Source organism: Chinchilla lanigera, unplaced genomic scaffold, assembly GCF_000276665.1.
Source record: "Chinchilla lanigera isolate Chin_1 unplaced genomic scaffold, ChiLan1.0 scaffold00043, whole genome shotgun sequence".
Lineage (NCBI taxonomy): Eukaryota > Metazoa > Chordata > Mammalia > Rodentia > Chinchillidae > Chinchilla > Chinchilla lanigera.
This window is the reverse complement of record NW_004955444.1, coordinates 11,103,507-11,124,233: the sequence shown is the minus strand read 5'-3', so window position 1 is coordinate 11,124,233 and position 20,727 is coordinate 11,103,507. Positions and strand designations below refer to the sequence as shown.

General features: G+C 35.9%; 1 long non-coding RNA gene across 1 annotated transcript; it reads right to left on the bottom strand.

Moving 5' to 3' along the window:
- Positions 1-3,744: 3,744 nt before the first annotated feature.
- LOC106149371 lies at positions 3,745-18,840 on the bottom strand. The gene is made up of 4 exons (XR_001235509.1): positions 18,802-18,840; positions 12,989-13,149; positions 8,223-8,407; positions 3,745-4,965 (listed from the first exon to the last, which is right to left on the bottom strand). It is a non-coding gene; the product is annotated as an uncharacterized LOC106149371 (long non-coding RNA).
- Positions 18,841-20,727: the final 1,887 nt, after the last annotated feature.

Sequence of the window (20,727 nt, the reverse complement as noted above, 5' to 3'; positions counted from 1 at the left end):
TCCCAGAAGGGTAAGGGCATGTCCTTTTCACCCCAAGAGGCAGAACTGCTGAGTCACTTAGCCAAACCTCTAGACTCCCCAAGTTGGCACAATGTATCAACCATAACAAACACTCAAAAGAGTGTTACAGGTCAGTTGCAACCAACCAAGGTTGAAACCAACCAAGACTATGGAGTCTTAGAGAGATTAAGTAATTAGTGAATTGTCTCTGTGAGACTGTAGAAGACAACTCCATAGAAATCACCGGAAAGCACAGGTTAGAGTCAGAAATGAGTGTGCCTTTCCTTCAGCCTGAGAAGTGGACCACATACAGATAGTAGTAGCTCTATAGATAGCCACAAATAATAAAAATAGTTTTTAAGTACAAATAGCCCATCAAAGATACTTTCTTTGTACAAATAGTGCTTATAGCTGTTCTTTTGACTTTACTAGCAAAAGCCATTTTCAGACCAAAGGGCAGCAACATTTTTAACTGTTCTGGAATAAAGGAGTGAGTCACTTTTTTTAAAATGGTAAGTAGCTTAAGTCATTGTGAAGTCTTGGTACTGTACTGAAGTCTAGCTGATGGTAGGTCAAGATTTACAGTAATGGACTCACAAAGAATATCTGATACGAAGGTGTTTTATAGTACATTTTTTTTGTTACCTCATCATGTAAAACATAGCCGAAGCTACAGGGAAAATAGTTTCATTCTCTAATTACTCACTTTAGTTGAGAAACATAAAGCTTTTAGAAAATGTAATCATATTATTATCTCCAATCAACATGAAAATCTATGTGACTGTGATTAATTAACCTGTGATATGTGGATAAGTTTTAGCAACTTACATATATAAGCAATGAAATTTTTAATGTCCTCCAACTGAAAGGCTTTAAAATGTAATTTACACTGAAATATTTTCTGAAATATAATTGTTACCTTTTATTGTTTATAAGACAAATCATGGAAAACTAAATGTCAACCAAATAATGATTTTGTCTCTATGAAATCATAAATTCCTTATTATTAAGCAACTGTAACATCTTTTTGTGTTTAACGATGTAGCTGTTATAAAACTGGATTGAATAAACTTCTTGTTGTTTTATGTTTTCTCAGCAAGACGGTTTCATTAGGAACAGCTAATGTGACTGTATGACAATGTGATCAGATGTTTCTGCATTTAAATTGCAAAATATTGTAATAACATAATATTTCAAGCGCAAGGTCGTGAGTTCGGTTCCCGGTACCAGAGAAAAAACAAAACAAAACAAAAAAAACAACAAAAAAAAAACATAATATTTGAGAGAACTGCTTCTAATGTTCAAAAGCTAGCCTTCCACTTTTTGAATTTTTAGAAAATTCACTTCATTATTTCTTAAACTAAGTTTGCATTCATAATTTCTTTTCTTTACAGTAATATTTTTGTATAAGGCTTACTAGAGGCCTGAACTTTCAAATTTTGTGAACTTCAAGTTCAACTTGCCTTCAGATTAGCGAAAATCTATTTATCTCTGGTAAACTTTGCCTTTCTTTCCTCCTACACCTCCTAAGTTTCTTTTCTTGCTCATTCTTGTATCTGTATCATGGTATTTAGTTTTAACATATCTATGTATTTATATTTAAAATGTACATTTAACATGCTTAATTGCATCTTGTTGGTGTTTTTTTATCCATTGTAATAATTTTGTCTTTTGAGTGTTTTAATCTACTTATATATTAATTAATTCCTGCTCTGCTTCATTTAATTCTATTATCTTGTTTTTGTCTAGTTTTATCTACTCTTTAGTTAGTATCATTTATTTCCCTTTTTCTGACTTCTTTTGGGTTAATAAAATAGCATTAATTATTGTACTTTTTCTTCTGTGTTAATATTTATTTTTACATTTTTATGATTTTAATGATTATCTTTCAGTAGACATTTAAATATGCATCCATAATGTTGTTGCACTGTACCTTAGGTAAATCCTTGTACTAATTTCGGAATGATATAAGAACCTCTATTTGCTTTCTTCTTTCCAAGCTGAGACATATTTTAGAGTGAAAAGGTTCACTGTGAATAATTATATTGTGAGAATTGGTATAAACTGGGATACATTCCAAATGTATAACTTGTGGAAAATTAATTGAACCACAGCCCCCATCTCACCATAAACTAGGGGAAAATATGAACAAATAAGATCAAACTCACACAGATGTCACTAAAAACTTTAAAACAAAATGCTATAGGACACAAAACATTGCCTGGAGTATGTTAGCTACTTAACAAAAAGTGGTAATTATATTTTCCTAATTTTTTTCATAAGCAGATGCTTGGCTTAACTCAGGTTTATCCTTTGCACTTCTGAGACCCTCCTGATGTTCACAGATTAAGAACATCCCATGAATTTGTTGGACTGGGTATAATCTATACTGATAACTAATCTTTATAAACACGTATGAAGCTCATTTTCCCCCTGCTGTAAGTCTTTATGTATTGACTGTCACTCAAGCATGAAGTCCAAACTTAGTAACATGACTCCATGCTGGACTGATAAGGATGGTCTGGTTCCCTGATACCTGGTAACAATTTAACCTCAGGGATTATAATTTGTATGAGAGGGGCAAACTCTTTATTCTCTAATCAAATTACATGTCAGTTGAAACCAAGATAGCTCTGGAACTAATCAGTGTATTGCAAAATATTATGGCAAAATATTTAATAAACAAAAGTAAACAAAAAGAATATATGAAATTATAGGCAAAAACAAGTAAAAGGAAATTACTTCAGTACAGAGTGCTAGTAAGGAAGCAAACCCAATGCATCCATGGAAGAAATGGTCCAAATGATCTGGGAAATCAGTCATTGCATGGTGACCCTTGAACAGGTCTAGAATGCTCTCAAGTCATCCTCACTGAAGGAAAGGACTGTTCACGCCTGTACTGCAGAGTGAATTCTCCCAAAGGCAGGAATCACTGTGATGGTTCCCCAAAGTGGCAGTCTGAAGGCACTGATGTTACAGTTCCAGAATGGTACTCTCCTTTCACATGTTACTTTCGGAGGGAAAAGTGCAAGACACCAACCACCTTATCTGTGCATTGGTGCACAGTTGTCACCATTGCTACCAGCCAGAAACCTGGCTTGGTTATAGCTGATACTAAAAGCTCAAAATGGAGTTAGTGGTGTCAGAGAATATCCACGTTAAATATAATTAAATCATCAATTTACTTAGACTCATAGGAATTATAAGATAACAAAACACACATCACAACACATGGCAAAGAATTTCTCAAGTCTTTTTGTGCCGCTCCACCAGCAGAGCCTACATGCTAATAAACTCAGCTGTTGGTAATCTCCATAAAATCAGACTTTGGGGCCTTGATTTCGGCTGCTGGAGAGCACTTACTCATCTTGACCATCTGATCAGCATTTTTTAGGTTTCTCAGGAGTTTCACAATTGAAGTTAATTGTACTCTTTTCTATAGGCTCGTATAACTCCTGGGTAGGCTGGACTGGAAGCCAGGTAAATGAGTATTCTGAGAGTTAAATAACTGAAAGAGATTAACATGCAAAGACACCCTAGGGATAATACTTTCCCAACCAGAATCAAGAAGAGCTACGACATCCAAGGAGCTGTAGTTATTGCTCCAAGAAAGATATTTAAAATATTGGTGGGGTGTTTCTGTTATAAGGATGACTGAAGTTACAGTCTCTTTTCTTATAATGCTGGTTTTAAAATTGTGAATTTCTTCCAAGGCAATTAAAAGATTAGAGAAAAACTGGAAAATAAGCAAATTTCAAGATTTATTTTTTGCAACATTTCAACCCAAAGAACAGTAAGGTGAGTGCAAAAAATTACATTTGGTTGAGCCTGAATAGATGCTAAGCATACACAAAATGCACATGGTACACACACTTCAAACTATTACCAGCTATCTAAGGTCACCATGTGTGTCATCCTATGAGGCTGTGTTGTATGACTCTTTGTAATCTGTGAATTCAACATCCCAAATTTGTTTAAGCATCCTGGTTCGAATGCCAAGTAGTGCTTGAAAAACAATAATGACAAAAACAAAACCTCATCTGGTTATTATGTAAATAATGGAACTACTTGTTTAATGCTGATTTTCATGGCAGTAGTGTCACAATTAGTGTTTCCAAGAGCAGCACAATTTTCAAAGTTTTCAGCTACTGAACTAAAGTCTTGGTGCAGACTGAAAAAATGGGGGAAAAAATTCCAGGAACAATAGAGAAGTGAACTGAAGAAGAAAGTTACACGTTGGTTAAATTTTTCTAATTTCACGAAATAGACATTGCTATAGTTTGGATCTTAATGATGCCCAATGGACCACTTGTTGTTAAAGCTTTAATTCCTAGAGCGGCACTACTGGGAGGTGAAGGAAACTTTAAGAGGTGGAAGGACTTTACTGGGCACATGCCCTTGAAGGGACTGGGATCCTGGCCCTGCTCTCACCCTCCTTTGCTTCCTGACTATGAGGTGAGTGGGTTTGCTCTGCTCACACTTCTGCCACAACTTGCTACCATAGCCCCAGAGCAACAAGAACAGCTGATTCTGAATTGAAATTTTCAAAACCATGAGCCTTACTATCATATCCTAATTATTCAATCAACATACTATATTTTTAAAATATCTATAACGGTACCTTACACATAGTTATCTTAAAAAGATAGTGTTGACTCATAAGATTGAAGACTACTGAAGTAGAACTTGATTGTACTTTATGGAATCTGTCAAACAGAGGATGCTAGTCAGCTCTGAGGTGAGACAAACGGCACATTTTATCCATATTTCTCAGCATGGATGAATAGAAAGATACCTTGACAGACCTATGTAGTCTTTCTTCAGTTGTATTCAGGTCCATCAGATGAGGTCTGACACCAGTAAAGTTTCACAACAGAGGAATCATTCTTTCTGTCCATCACCAAACTTGAAACATTCCATTCATTTGGCTTGGACAATGTTTCAGCAGGGAGAGAATAGGATAATCTGGAATGAGAACGTCTTATTTTCTTGCCAATTCAAAACTTCCAAATAAAATAAAAATTATTATTTTTAAGAGGTTAGTGTAAATCAGGACCCCCAAATGTGATGATCGTAAAGCAGAGTCCAAGTCAAGTAACTAATTCTAGAAGAATTTCTCAGTCTTCGAGGTCAGTCCTGGAGCTCAGTAAATGAGAGCTTTCGTTGAGGATCCTACAACAACTCTTCAATATTAACATTTTTCTTCCGACCCTCCACAGTACTTCACTAATGTTTGAAGTCATCTTATTCTGTTATTATATAAGTTTGTTCTTTATACCTATTCCTCTACTTTATTGTCTTTTCTTACTATCTCCTATGTATCTCTGGCATCCATTAGGTAATCAATAATTTTTTAAAAATAATGTTTAATGTCCTTTAAAGGCTATTATTTTTACAAAACCTTCCAGCTTTCTCTTACAGGAATATACATTCTCCTTGTTTTTCTCTTTCCATTTTCCTTTTCTACCATAGTGATAAAAAGGGAAAGTCTGCAGTTATACACACTCAGTCCTCCTGGGCTTGATGTAATGCCTCCATAGGGCCTTTGAACATGGTTGATGCTGGCCTCCTTGTCTGCCACCTTCCCTTGATCTTCATGCAGACTATGGACATTCCTCCCCCAACTTCAGCCAAAAAGCCAAAAATAAATCACAGCTGATACTCAGAGTGCAATTTAAGTCCACACAGTCTCCTCTTACTGTCAACCAACATCACCTATTGTTGATGTGTTGCTAATTTTCATAGTTACAATTTGTTCTGTTTAGCGGAGGCTCTTGAAATCAAATTGTACCTTCTTTAGATTTAGGTAGCATAATTCCTGCCAAGCAACCGGCACATTGCAGGAGTTAAGTGAATAGTGTAGATATAGCTATAAAGCTGTCAGTCACTAAAATTTTCATGGCTGGGGAGGCAGAATAACGTATTAAATGTACTGCAAGTTTAGCCAGTTCTGAGGCTAAGATCCAATTTTGCCACTTACCAGCCTAAGTCCTCAAGTATACTCTTTACACTATAGTTTCACTCTGTAAAGTTATAATTTATGTTATAAGGTTTGTAATTATTTTAAATATGTGAATTTTTATAGTAACTCCTATTTTTATATCATTCATCAAGTAGATTTGGTGCATATGATGAAATGAACATAATTTTCTCTGGAAAAAATACAGATTTTAGAAGGTACCCTGGAAATCTCAACCAAGTAAAAAGTCCTTTATTGAGATGTTTTAAAAAGGTAATTATTTGAATTATTTTACAATTACTGAAAGATAATTAGGCAATTATGTGGAAATACCTGTCATTAGGACAAGTTAATGTATTAAGAAATATAATAAATCTCTTTTACAAACACATGCTTCCATAAGGCTTGGGTAAAACTTAATTTTTAGTACTATCACTTTTAATATTATTTTTGACCTTTTCTTTTCCTTCTAATTAGAACTGATAAACTGAATAATTTCTACCTCTTATTTAAACTATTTGTTCCCCATGACTTTTGTCACTGCATTCTGTAGAAACACTGAATTTTGGATTCAGATCTAATATTTCAAATATTCAAGAATAACTCCAGATTGCTATACTTCTGGTCTGTTTACTAAATTCAGAGCTTTCAGAAAAAAAAAATGACTTCTTATGCTCCATGAACATGTTTTATTTGAAGAATTTTTTTCTACGTTATCTTGAGCTCTGACTAAAGATTTAGTCATATGAGTAGTTAGAATCAATATTACTCATAACTTGATATGTACCTAAATAAATGAGAAAACATCAAGTATGTTTAGAACAAATTTAATTTATAGATCACTCAGTGGTGAAAAATCAAATGGTTTTTGCAAAAGTAAATCATTTAGTTATCTTTTATTCTCAAGCAGTATTCACCAGGTCCTAGCCTTTCTCCTGTCACCTAGTTTTTTCCTTTGGTTCTCAAGTTGCAATAATAAACCATGGAATACACACAGATGGCATATCACTGCTTGCAGGATTTCATAGGTCAACCACTGACTGGTAGGTTTGTTTCTTCTCAGTAATCTTTTTTGTTTGTTCATTTTATTTTTAAGCAACTATGTGTGTCTTATCCTTGTAATGGGAGGTAATAGTGTAAGTGGAATTGTCAATGATTTACAATGACTATTTGTTTGGTATATGTAATTCCATTGCATATGATTATTTTAAAATATTCCCATGTTAGCTTAATTCATATAATTTGGAAAATGCAGGCATCATGTAAGATAGCAGTATCTACATTAAAAATGCCTAGAACAGTACAGGATGCATAGAATGCATTCAATAAAGGATGCATTTATTCCAACCTCATTGTACGTTCAGCTCCAAACTAGATGCTACAGGAAATATAAAAGACTTTCATATCGGATGGTGTTTGTGATCCTACATGATCTCTGAGTGAACAGCACAGACATGCACAAAAATTCTACACTTGAGACTGATTGTACACTTTGAATGTGACACTTAGAATATTAACAACATAATCATGGTGAACATTTTCAGACACCATAGCTTCTTAGCAGTTACTTTAACACTGGTGTTGGATCGCCTTTCAAAAAGGCGAAGTAGGTCTTTTGCAGAAGGGAAAGGGACCAGGAGATGAGGGAAGGAGATGGGGGGAAAGCACCGGATGAAAAAAAGAATTAAAATGCGTTAGTATATGTCCCAACTCCCCCTAGAAATGCAGTCACTATGCACTGAGAACATGCCCCAATACAAATAAACTGCTAAAAAATCTATCACATATAGTTAGAGCACTAACATTCTCTGTCTTACACAGGTAGAAAATTGAGTTCTTGATGATTTTGTGTTCTGGTCCGTTTCCTTATCTCAACTGTTCTTCTAAAAGATGTTCATTCATTTTTTTCTCAGTCTTATTCTTTTAGAAGGAAAATCTGATATTCTTATTTTATTAATTCCCAACTCTGCCTTTTACAGTTTAACGAGTCCTGCCACCCCTAGGAAAGTGTCCATGGGCACCATTGGCTTATCAAGCAAATCTGTAATTTAGAAGATTAGGAAAGGCTGATAGAGCATTTTTCTATCTGCACTGAAAACCTCCAATTCCATTCTCTCATTTCCAGGCCGCTCTCCTGGCCTAGCCAGCTCTTCCTGTGCCATGGACAGGAGGGTAGAGCTACATGGCCACATCCATCTCTGCCAAGTATGAACTTGGGCTTCTCTCTGCAAGAAGCACAATCAACCACAAAGCTGTAACTGACATGAGCAGTTTCCTCTGGCATCTGTAGGAAAAAGATAGTCTGAGATTCCGCATCTGTGGTTTCACATTGTGGCAATGCCGAGTCCTGAAGCTTGCGTAATATTTAAAATTGCCGGGGCTGGGGATTTAGCTCAGCAGCACAGCACCTGCCTGGCAAGCGCAAAGTCGTGAGTTTGATTCCCGGTCCTGGAAAAAATAAATAAATAAATAAAATAAAGTAAAATAGCTTTGGTTCATAAGCACATAGAATTCTTGCCAAGAAATATATTTTAACTTATTAAATTCATTCATGGATCTTATATTATTTCTAAATTTATTTCTCTTATTTTTCTTCTCAAATTTACTCAGTTCCAAAGGATGTCAGATGAAGGCCTGTTGTAAGGGGAAAATGTGATTTAGCACTGTTAGCTGCAAAGGGCTTGGGGAGGAGCTGAGTGTCAATAAATAAGTGCAAGAGGAAGAGGACTGGGGATTTAGCTCAGTGGCACAGCACCTGCCTGGCAAGCACAAGGTCATGAGTTCAATTCCCAGTACTGGAAAAAAAACAAAACAAAACAAAACAAAAAAATAAGTGGAAGAGTTGCACCAACTTCAATTTGATTGTACAGAAAGAATGGGCCCTTATGCTTTGAACTGCTGTTTCTGTTTTATAAAATCACTTCTTACTTCTGATCTCACAGAAATTTTCTAACACAGATCAAGTTAATTTTGTCCTTCAGTTAATATGTAAAATTTACTGAAGAATTTCAAAGGTTTTAAAAATTGTTTTTGTCTTTTATCCTATTGAGTGTCAAAGTATGTGAATTCTTTATTCAAATATGAAATAACTCATATTTCTGCTGCTGATAATATTTTTTTTTCTTGGTACCAGGAATCGAACACAGGACCTTCCGCTTGCCAGGCAGGCACTTGTGCCGCTGAGCTATATCCCCAGCCTGGCTGATAATATTTTTTTCAGTCTATAATTCAAGTTTGCTTTGTTTCTTTGCAACCATTGTAATGGCAATTCCACAGAAGACCGAAAGAACTCTATTTAGGGCAAACAGAGTTTATGAATTTTAGGACAGCCGCCATCCATCCCCAGCTAACAAGTTAGGACCTGTCACCGCTCTGCTAATCTTTGTTCCACTCTTAAATATGTTTTGGGTTTCCATGGTTACAGATTGGGATGTTACGTCGCTGACTCAGGTGGCCATACGGTTTTCCTCTTGTTCACTGGGACCGAGGTTACATTCTGGTCACACGTCTAGCCATGATAGATGTTTCCCTGATTACGTTCTATATGTCTCCCTTTTTGATAACCATATATTTCCTTTTTGGTTACAATGTTTATCTAGGGTCAGGGAAAAAAAATGAAACAACCCAGGCAGGGTCACGGATGATTATCTAGGCCTGGGTTTTCCTTAACTGGGAAGACATTCCCTGGCAAAGTTTACAGTTTCCCCGGGAAGTTTCCCAGGACACATTTTTAGGCCTTTACTAAAACTATTCTATCTAAAATGATATACTAAGATTCACTGTCCCATACACCAAGAGGTCTCAGCCAGCTATAGTAATCAGGGTAAAATCAAATCAAGTCATGGGCTCAGGGTTAAATTTAGATAACATTTCTTAGTAACCATCTCAACTAAAAGTTAAACAGAACAATATCCTATTAATATATACACATAGCAAAAATTCATTCTCATTTTTAGCATGAATAACGCTCAAGGAGAATTCATTATTATACATATTATTGTGGATTTTTGCAAGTTAACACATTTGACCCAAAAATCCAAGTATAAGAATTAACAAGAATAAGAACATTTTGCATCAGAAAGTCCATGATGCATCAAGTTGGTCTATGTTTCTTCCTACATACCTAATTGTTAATGTTTCTTTCCTTTTCATAAAAAACCAGCACTTTCTTTTACATTACTATATTTTATTTGGGAAACTTAGGCACAGACAAAATGCTATTATTCAAATTATCATAAAAGTGAAAGAAGTTGTCCCATTGCTGGGACAAAATACCCAACCCCTGCAGTTTAAAAGGCGGAGAGGTTTATTTTGATGCACAGGTTTTAGAGGATTTATTTACTCCATGTATGTCTGTCCCCAAGACAGAAATATCATGGTAGTAAGGTATGAAACAGAAATGTTATTCAACCGATCACAGCCAAGAAGCAAAGGCAGAGAGAGAGAGAGAGAAAGACAGAGACAGAGACAGAGAGAGATGAGCCAAGGGAAGAAACAACCTTGAGGTCTCCTAGCCAGTGACTCTCCTCCAACTACGACTCACCCCCTAACAGCACAGTTAGAACAAATTAGTTGATAAATCCCCTGGTGAATATAGCAGCCCTATGGTCCAATCACCTAACCCAGTGAGACTTTTGGGGTATGTTTTAGATCTAAATCATAATAGAAGTCCTTTTTCTTTATTTTGGTTTAAAATTTTGTTGCTTTGCTGAGAATGAGAATACTGACCTGAAAAATGTGCCACTACAAACCCACATCAAGATGCTGAGTGTCTCTCCATCTGCGATGTTATGTATGATGGCTAATGTGATTACTGACGATCTTACACAACAGAAAATGGGATTTTCTGAATCCTCAAGAAATCAGTAAGTCAATGAGACAAAGAAGATACAATGTGGAATGAGAAGAGCTGTTTTAAAGTACTGTCTGGACCCCTTGAAGGAAAAAACATACTTATCAAAACTTTTCATCCCCCTGTGCCTCATCTATAAAACTGAATTTATAATAGCACTATTTCCAAGGCCCATAAGAATCATATGACATAATACATGAGACACTGCTTTGCAAATTGTATAAAGAACTATTTAAACATACATGGCTTATTTGTAGTTTTAGGGTAAAAAAAAATCTCATTTGAAATTATTAATACAACCAAGGAAACTACGCTTTATGGTTTGGAGCTTGCCTCCCCACAATGCTCTTGTGCTGCAGCTTTGGTGTCCACCTGATTGGGCTACAGGGCAGTGGTGGCAACTCTAGGGTGTGGGACTTTGTTGAAAAGAACTTAGGTTAATGTCAACATGGCCTTAGGGTATACTAGGACCCACAACCTTTCCATCCATTCTTTGCTTCCTAGCTGCCATGAGGTGAACAGATTTGCTCCATCAGGATCAAATTATATTCTGTCAGAATTTCATCTGAAATGATATTCTGTCTTGCCATAGGCCCCAAAACAGTGGAGCCAGCCCACAGTGGACTGAAACCTCTGAAGCCATGAGACAAAAAAACCTTTTCTCCTTTTAAGATCTTGGTATCAGGCACTTTGTTACAGTGACAGAAAGATAACTAACACACAACATTTCTCTTGCACTTGCAGATTATTTTAATCTACTATTCCTATTTATTTATTTGTTTTTGATGTACTAAGGAATTGAAACCAGGGTTTTCACCCTGAATTATGTCCCAGCCTTGAGGCAGGAACTCACTAAGTTGCTTGAACTCATGATCCTCCTGTCCTAACCTTTCAGGGTGCTGAGATTAAAGCATTTAAATTTAAAAAGATTTTTGAAATCATTTGTAAATGTGCATGTAGTTATAAAACAATAATACAGATATATCTTAAGTACTTTCCCACTTGCCCCAAAATTATCATCTTACAAAAATTTGTGTAAAACTTTGATACATGATCACAAACAGGATTCACATTGATCTGATTCAATTATTCAGTCTTAATACTCCTCTTTGGAATGTATGCTTGAGGTGTATGTAAGTAGATGCACGTGTATTTAGCTGTATACAGTTTACCGTAGACATAAGTTCATGTATTAGTACTGCAATCAAGATAAAGAGTGATTCCATCATCACAAGGGTCTTTACTGGAACCTTCTTGTTACCAAAGCCATCTCCCTTCACTCTTACCTCAGTAACTTGTTATTAAGGTCTTCACCGTTTCCAACTCTGACCATTTCAAATATGTCATGTAAGTAGAATCACACATTTTGGAACACTGTAGGACTGACTTTTTTCACTTAGCATAATTGCCCAGAAATCTGTCAAATTTTTGCTTGCATCAATAGGTTGTTTATTTCAATTTCTGAGTAGTATTCCATAATATGGCTATAATGCAATTTGTTTAACCAGTCATCTATTGAAGGCCATCCGCATGTATTTTTGAGGGAATTGTTTCTTTATGTCTTCTATTTCTTATCTGGATTGTTTGCTTTTATACTGTCAAGTTTTAAGAATCCTTTCTAAGTTTTACACACTGGCTAATTGATAGGTGGTTTGCAAATACAATAGTTTCTTCCAGTCAGTAACAGGCTTTCTAGCCACATAATGTGGTCTTTGTTGAAAAGTTTTAAATTTTGAGGAATTCCAATCTCCCATCTTTCTCTTTGTCTTTGAACTCTGCCTTGCTCCAAATCCTGGAGATTTTTACCAATTTTCTAGGAATTTAATATACTTAGATTTTATATTCAAATGAATTAATTTTTGTATGAAATATAAGATTTAGTCATTTATCTCTTCATTATTTCTGTCTTATGGGTATGTATTTGTGCCAGTATATTTGTTGAGAAAACTATTACTTGCTCATTGAACTGCATGTGAATCTCTTCCTCCACCATATCCCAGGAGATGTCTGACACCCTGGCCTAGCTCCAGCAGGAATTCTATCATGTTACTGCAGCCAGTATATCCCTTACCTCTAGAGTTTTCCTTAGTAATTTTCCATTGATTGACCCACTTCCTTGTCCTTGGGTATAAAGTGTCACTTGCCTTGCTGTATTTGAATCTAACATAATCACTCACCTTGTGAAACCCCGTTGCTTTAGTCTCTATCCTTCTTGCAAGAGTCCTGGATGAAGTCTGCCTTACTGTGCTTTAAATAAGTATCATCATTTATTTTTCCTTTAATAGAGGTTGGGATTTGCTTGTTTGGATAATCCTGTGGGTTGGCAGGAAACCCTGACCTGTGAGCCAAAGATAAACAAGAAATGGAAGCTTTACCTATGGGGTCAGAGTGTGGGAAGGAAATTGCAGGTGAGCCATTCAAGGCCCTCCCAACACATCAGGTGTTCATGCAATGCATAATATTGGCCCTTACTTTTAGCCTTATATGATCAGACAGCTGTAATTTTTTAGAAATAGCTTATTTCTTCAAATTGTCAAATTCAGAAATGTAAAGTATTTGTGGTGCTTTCCTATTAGTAGCATAAGAACTGGGGCATCTGTAGTGAGAGCTTCTATATCATTCCCGACGTTGTTGATATGTGTCTTTTCTTTTCAAGTCTTACAGCAGGTTTATGAATCTTAGTGATTATTTTGAGTGATTTTTAAAATTGACTTTCTTTCCTTTTTCCTGTTTCCAATATCATTAATTTTTTGTTGCCCTACTGTTTATGAGGTTGCCCTACTTGTGGTGAAGTTCTGGTTTGTTTATTTTTTATTCTACTTTCTTGCTATTGTTCTAACAATAAATTCAGTTGAGGTGTTTTCAACTTTACCGGTTCTATGTGTTAAGATTGTACAATCTGGTGAATGTTTAAATTCACAAAAATAATTACAATAAAAACCACATTATCGTTAATCCCATCAAATCACCCCTCACTTGAAAAACCTATCCTTCTTTCCACTTTCTGAAGGAGTTTTGAAAGTCTACTTTTGTGGGGTTTTTTTTTGTGTATGGCTACCTGGATGTCTTCAACCAATTTAAAATGTTTATGACAACTTCTGTCAAGTAAAACCATTACATGTGTTCTCATCTGCCTTATTCACTGAATTAGGCATGGTGTGATTTCTGACCCTTCTCCAAAATCAAAATGACTGTGAAAGATAGATGTTTTGAATCAATTCACAACATTGACATAGCCACAACAGTGCAACTAAAGCCACTCATTTTCTAAGTTACTTTTCTTATTGCTGAGACAAAATACCCAACATCCAAAGTTAAAGAAGAAAAGGTTCATTTCAGCTAACAGTTTATAGAGATTTCCATACATAGTTGTCAGGATCCAAGTAGGGAGGCATGGCACAGGGGCAGTGCAGGGGAGAAACAGTCCATGGCATAGCAGGGCAGGAAGAAGGCAGCAAGAAGCAAGAAGCAGAAGCAGCAATGAAGCAAGCCTCCCTTTCCCTTTTATTCCATCTAGGTTACAAGGCTTTTGTGTTGTGCCACTTACACCCAGGTTGGGATTTCCCATTATCTATACCCAGTACTATGGCAATTCCAATCAGTGGCCTAATTTAGTACCATACACCCTTAATATTAGAATCATGCATCCTAGATCCAGCCAGCTCAGAAAACCTTCACTTATGAACACATGAGGCTTCTGGGGGATATCTGAATACAAGTCATAGCTCTCATGAAAGAGAACTTCCAGAACAGCTTCAGAAAATGGGAAGAAAGATGGGATAAGTGTAGCTGAAGTGAGTGGGAGCTTTCAATGGATATTAATGGCAGCATATCTTCTATTGTAATTTTTAAAAATTTAAACATTCCCTATACATTTTATCACTGTATATGCTTTGCCATCTTTACTATTCTGTTAAGCCCTCCAGTCAGCTTTTCTTAATGTATTTTTCAGTTACTCGTCTTCATTTGATAGAGATTTTTACTATGACTACTTTAAAATCCTTGTTCAGATTATCTCACCATCTGATTTATCACTATGTTGATATCAGCTTATGATTTTTACTTATTCAAGGTGTGGTTTTAGTGTATCTTAGACATTTTGGTTTTGTCAGGAAAATCTATGTTTTACTAAAACTTTTACTTTAGCAGATAGTTATTCTGCTTTAGCTTAGCATGCAGATCATGGTCAGATTTTGTGGGCTTTGGTTTCAGTGACAGTTTAATATTTAGAGTCTGTGTGGCATTGCTTTGGTCTGGTTGGTTATACAGTCCCAGTGGGACTACTGCTTGCTTTGATGATAACAGCTAAGGCGGAATGGGTTTCCTTTAGCCATGATGCCAGGTATATTTCTGCAGGAGAAACAAGTACAGCATTAGGCCCTTGATGATGAAGTTGTGTGTTGGCCAGGTTTTTGTTGTGTGGGTGTCATTTCCCAGTACCCTTTTCTGATTCAGGGTTAGGAAGGGGAGTCCCAGATCTCTGGAGAAAAAGGCTTTCTAGGGTAGGCTGCTTCTCAAGGTGGGGTTCTTCTCCCACGTGGCACTCTACTGTCTCAGTACCTCACGGTGAGAGAGGAAAGTGTCAAGCCTGCTGAAGGAGAGCTCTTTCCCTGGCCACTTATACTATCAAAGTTCCCAGTGGCTCCCCCTTGCCTTGTTGTTGGGTTTGTCTAGTGTTACCTGTTTTTGTTGGGGAACTCAGCTCTGATTCAGAGAAGGAATAATACCACCTGAGCTGTCTAGGCTGTTGGTAGGTTGTGCGTCAGAAAACGCTGGGCCTAGGTGATTTTCTTTCATGTGAGGAAAGGGTTGGGGCCCCAAATGGCTTACAATTGCGTTATTCCTCCAGTCCTGGGGTCACAAACTTATTATTCTTCCTCTCCCTGCCGTTCAGAATTCCTCTTTGATTTCCCATTGCATTATTTTTCCACTTATCCTGGAAGAGCACAGACAAAGTCTGTACCACCTTGTCTTGGCTAGAAGTCCTAAGCTAACCAAAAGCTTGATTTTTATAAATTATATTGCTATTTTTCAAACTTAGATGACTTTATATGTGTGTATCTATTTCTGGACTCTTCTGTTTTGTAATACTTTGTTTTGATTAACTAAGTTTGCTTCTGATCTCCCTCGCTGTGACACCTCTATTCTGTTCTATAAGGAAAAACATTACAGTATATTTGTGCTGCAGCTATGGCAGCTACTTGTCTATATTCAGCCGATAAATGCTTGAACAAATCAAGTTGCCTCCTGGTTCATTTTCCCATCTGTAAAATGAGATTCATTTAAAATCTGTCTTTGAAATCTGTTACTAAATAAACCATGGATGGCATGAAAAATGTAAACTAGCAAGTGAGGAACACTGTTTGACAGATTCTCTAAGAATCTTACCAGAGATCTTTTTCCAAATTCATTCCATCAATAAATATTTAGAATATCTCATCATGTGACACTAGGCCTGACTCTTCTTCTTGTCAACTTCTTATTCTGTAATTCATTTTTTTTCTTTTGTCTTTTTGAGACAGGGTTTCGCTATGCAGTTCAGGGTGGTCTTCAGCTCGCTTTGTAGCCCAGGCTGGTCTCGAACTTGCAACAACAGTCCTCCTGCCTCAGGACTTCCTAGTGCTGGGATTACAGGTGTGTGCGACCACACCTGGCTCTGTAATTCATTTTTTTAATGAATGGGTCTATCACTTTTCTTTGATTTTTTTAAAGAAGAGCCTTATTCAGGGCACTATGACAGATGCAAATAAATGTTTGAAATACAGCTACACACACAAGATCTACCTATCTGCCTATTTACCTACTACATACATCTATATATATAAAGATATATGTGTGCATATATGAATGTGATTTTCCATTGTTAGAATAAATTCATAGTCAACTGCATGACAAAATCTTGCTGGACTATAAACTCTGAAGGCAAAGACTGGAATGATCCTTATATACCATACTATTTTAAGTTTCTAGAGCAGAGGTTCAGTGTGTATTCATTGAATTTAATAATGAGTAACAGAAGTAAAAATGTAAAAGTTGCATTTACTATGGTATGAGTTAGAGTCAATAGGAAAGTGTAGCCAAGCAATTAGAATGGAGGCTAGCCAGTGTGTGGGACAAGTGTGCACCCGCTGAGTGTTAGGCTTAGGTGTGTGTGGAGGGGGTGGGTGTTGGGTGGCTAGAAAGATACCACATGAGTTATAATTGAAAGCTTTGTGAATTTCAAGTGGGGTTGAAGAAGGATTTAAGTAATTAACTAGGGGAAATAAACTGAGTAGAAGGAAAGGGATGAATTCTGGAGAATAATAAGCAGACATCAGAGTCCAGCTACTGCAGAGTCTGATATTTGAATCTTTTGTACTGTTCTGTACTGTTCTTTTTGTACTCTCACCTAAAATTTCATTTGGCTTCACAGGCAGAACAGTAAAACAAAAATTTCCCAATATATTTTCTGTCCTTTTCCTTTTCATTACTATTAAGTTATAACGTTTAGAATTTTAGCTTTAAAAACTAAATGAATCAATAAATTTTAGCAAATAGCATTTGATGTGTAATAACAGTTCAAAATGTCTGCATGGATTATTTATTATAACAATGGCTAAATATTCTCATAAAATCAAATGAAATGTTACTAATATTTAAAAAAGAATGAAAGGTTACTTTTTAGAGTCTATTTCTTTGATGATTCATTTTCTATAGGAGAAAATGAAAAAAAGTAAATTTTTCACATGGCATAAGTAATTAAGAGTAGGAGGACCACATTACATTACATGATCATAAGTAAGTCATGTTAAGGTTCCATCACATGGCTTATACTCCCCAGATCTGTTCTAATCTTGGAGACATAGGAGAAAGAAGAAAGGCAGAGGCATCTTTCACTATAGAAAAGAAAAAATAGCTAATAAATACTAAATCTATGACTTGGTCTTCCTTCTCCTATATTTTCCTGGCATTATTAACTGAAACACAAGCTGTCTTCCTTTTTTTGTGTATTTTATGAAAAAAATAAAACAAAATTTCATAACAATATAGTAAGTTAATACACTGTGTATTGTCTTCAAAGTATTTACTCAGAGTACAGACATCCACAAAAAAAGATTCTCTCTTACAAAGCAACAAGCAGATATTATCACAAAAAATTCAGTGAACTAAGAGAAGCTATCCTCTATCAGAACCTAGACAAGTGAGAGAAATTTAACCACTCATTAAAAAAATTGAAAGAACTATTATTCTGATAGTTATGGGAACTGTAAAAACTCATATTTTATTATTCACTTTGAATACAGAATCTGATTGGATACACTGTGTATGGTGGCAAAGAATGCCTATGGTAAATGAGTTATTATCATTCTGACCTAATCAATACAATGAAAGAGATTATGTAAATATACACAAGGTAGTTAAGATAATGTAGTGGATATAATGATTAGTTTCAAATCAAGCTAATAGGAGAGTAGTAATAGTTGATACACTGTTATTGTTATCTTCATAGTAGTTATTCAGAGCACAAGATATAGGCCTGAAATCATGTCTAGACAATATTAGCATAAACTTTTCTTTTCAATGAACTGAGAGAAACTAGCTGTATAGCTATCTTAATCATCTTGCATATATTTATATAATAGAATGAATGCACAGTACTGCTTTACTATGCATTCTCCCACAAATGCTCCTACTTAGGAAAATAAAACAATAAAGGGATGTCTTCCCATGCTAAAATGCAAATATAATAATGTTTTTCATTATAGTAACCCCAATTTTTTCTCTTAAATTAGCAAAATTGACCCACCAATGTAGGTTAAAGCATTCATCAACCTTAAGAACTGGTTTTTTAAAATTTTATTTTAAAGAGTAAAAGAAGGATAACAGTAATAGGGGGGCTTACCGAATTACAGACAAAGTGGTAGGAAATTATCAATGGTTATTGTTTTACATATTGTTACCTACAAGATAGTTTCTCAGGAAAACAAATAGACAAATAATAGTGACTTACAGACAAAAGTGGTAGGAGATGATCAATGGTTGTTGTACTATACTTTGGTATCTTCAAAGTGGTTTCTAAAGAAAATAAATAGAGCTATACATGAGTGACCAATTGAATAATCATTGACTATTTTCAGGAAACACATAGTAATAAACATACAACCATTTATGAAATAGCATAGGAACAATACAAACACTACAGAGTTATGGACAGATTAGTAGGAAAATATCAGTGGCTGCTGTAATACATGGTGGTATCTTCAAAGTGGTTTCTCAGGAAGACAGAGATTTCCAAAAAAGATCTAACAAGTAGTTACAGCCTAATGGTTGTGAAAAAATAGCATATTTCCTCCTCACCAGTGACTCCTTTCACTGAGGTGTGACAGCTGGAAGGAAGGCCAGGATTGAAAAGAAGGACTGAGATACTTGCACCTGTGTCTAGCAACAGGCTGTTTTCTTGTTCCTCCATAGTCATGATTACCCGGGGCTTCTCCATGGAGATGACAGTCTGGCTAGAAGGAGAAGGCAGAGTATGCCCTGGGCCCCCTCATTCCTGTTAGACTAACTGGTAAGATGGGTCTGAGCTCTGGGCCCTCCATTTCAGAGGGCAGACCGATCTCCAGTGGTCACATTTGCATTCAGGGCATGGCCCAGGGGGCTTCTTAGGGCAGTTCCTCTTGAGGTGGCCTGGCTTTTAACAGTGGGAGCAGATGAATGTAATCATCAAGTTCTTCTTGGGGCCCCAGGAATCAGACTTAGGGTCTGTTTCTCTTGGTACTGCAGCAAAAGCAGCTGCTTTTTCTCGGTCTCTTTGTTTTCTCTCCTTGGCCTCTTCCTCACAGCTATAGAATACTGAAGAGGCAATCCTTACTAACATCCTAAGTAGGCCATCTGGGGCAAAAGCCATTTTTTGTAGCTTTTTCTCTCCAGGCTCCCAGCACATTGGGACCTTGCAACCACTTAGTGTAAGAACTGGTTTTATACTTTTAAAATGTTAAGTGGTTGTCTCTTATCTGACGTCTCCTGAAGGAAATAATTATTGAAATAACACTCAAGGTCTGGTTCCTTCCCTTCATTAGTTTTACAATGATGCTAATCTCAATGATCTGCATTAGTCAATTTGTTAAAAAGAGAAATCAGACTAATACTTGGTGCATGAAATCTTAAGGCTTGAATTAATCAATTCAGCATCAATTTCATTGTTGAGTTTGACTTACTGGAATCTTTACATTTAAATCTTTTACTTGTCTCTTGTATCTTCTCCAAGCTCTCTGGCATTCTGTGATTTTCTGTATCATTTTGTTTTTCCTGTCATCATTATATCCACTATGCAATAATTTAAACTGCTCTTTTTTATTTTCAAAGAGAAGAAGAAGAAAAATAAATAAAATAAAATAAAACCAGTTTCAAATCAAGCTAATAGGAGATTAGTAATAGTTAATACATTGTTTGTTGTTATCTTCATAGTAGTTACTCAGAGCACAAGATATAGGCCTGAAATAATGTCTAGACAATATTAGCACAAACCTTTCTCTTCAATGAACTGAGAGAAACTAGCTGTACAGCTATCTTAACTACCTTGTGTATAATTATATTTTTTCCCTTTTCTCTTTCTTCCTTTCCCTTTCCCCCCATGTTTCCCTTTACTTTTGAACAGTTTCTTTCCAACTCACAATGTCTACATACCTTTTGGATCTTATTTACTCATATACCTTCTACACTAGGGAGACAATGTGATGTTTACACACACGGGTCTGATTTATTTCACTTATGAGTGTGGTTTCAAGTTGCATCCATTTATGTGCACCTATGTTCATAGCAGAAAAATTTGTCATAGCTAAATCTTGAAAACAACCCAAATGTTCATTAACTGAGGAATGGATAAAACAGTTGGTTTATATATATATATATATATATATATATATATATATATATA